The sequence below is a fragment of the Seriola lalandi genome, unplaced genomic scaffold, assembly GCF_002814215.2.
Source record: "Seriola lalandi dorsalis isolate HSWRI2012SDOR001 ecotype SW California unplaced genomic scaffold, Sedor1 jcf7180002053969, whole genome shotgun sequence".
NCBI lineage: Eukaryota > Metazoa > Chordata > Actinopteri > Carangiformes > Carangidae > Seriola > Seriola lalandi.
Window position 1 is genome coordinate 1 of NW_019524522.1, and position 1155 is coordinate 1155.

Sequence of the window (1155 nt, forward strand, 5' to 3'; positions counted from 1 at the left end):
GTCCATACATCCACCTGCACCGCTGCTGAACACATCACTGATTGATCACTGATTGATTGATCTGGACTCTGACGATAAGATGCTGTGATTGGCTGAAGCTGCTGTGAAGTCTCAAAGAAAAGAAGAGGCTACAGGTGTTTGTTCTGCACCACAGAAGAAGAAGAAGGAAAGGGAAGGAAACCAACAGAGAAGAGCCGTCAGGTGAGTCTGATTGATCCGGGATTATAATCTGATCACGCTGATGTGTGTTGATGGCGAGTGACGTTCAGGAACAGTAATCCAGTAATGTGACACAGTGCTGCCACCTGGTCTCAGTGGTCAGTGTCGGTACTGCAACAGAGACGTTTTATCTGTGTGATGTCATCATCAGGAAGTGTGAGATCAGGGAAACTCTTCTTCCTCTCCTCTTTCCTTCCTCTCCTCTTTCCTCTCTTCTTTCCTCTCTTCTTTCCTTCTTCTCCTCTTTCTTTCCTCTCTTTCCTTCCTCTCTTTCCTTCCTCTCTTTCCTTCTTCTCCTCTTTCTTTCCTTCCTCTCTTTCCTTCCTCTCTTTCCTTCCTCTCTTTCCTTCCTCTTTCCTTCCTCTCTTTCCTTCCTCTCTTCTTTCCTTCCTCTCTTCTTTCCTTCCTCTCTTTCCTTCCTCTCTTTCCTTCCTCTCTTCTTTCCTTCCTCTCTTTCCTTCCTCTCTTCTTTCCTTCCTCTCTTTCCTTCTTCTCCTCTTTCTTTCCTCTCTTTCCTTCCTCTCTTCTTTCCTTCCTCTCTTTCCTTCCTCTCTTTCCTTCCTCTGCTCTTTCCTTCCTCTCTTCTTCCCTCTCTTCTTTCCTTCCTCTCTTTCCTTCCTCTCTTTCCTTCCTCTCTTTCCTTCCTCTTTCCTTCCTCTTCTCTTTCCTTCCTCTTTCCTTCCTCTCTGATGATGATTCATGATCTTATTAATAATATATTCTCAGTGTGACTTTAATAGAAATGATATTCAGACATGGAAACGTCTCTATGTTTATGTCTGTATGTCTGAAAGTTTAGTTCCAGTCATGTGATCGTGTCGTTACATTCACCTGTTGGACGCTGTTATAACTGAACTCACCTGCAGGTGTCAGTGTTTCTTCTCATATTAAGAACTTCATTCCTGGTTCAGACGATGCTGCTTATAATTAAAACTC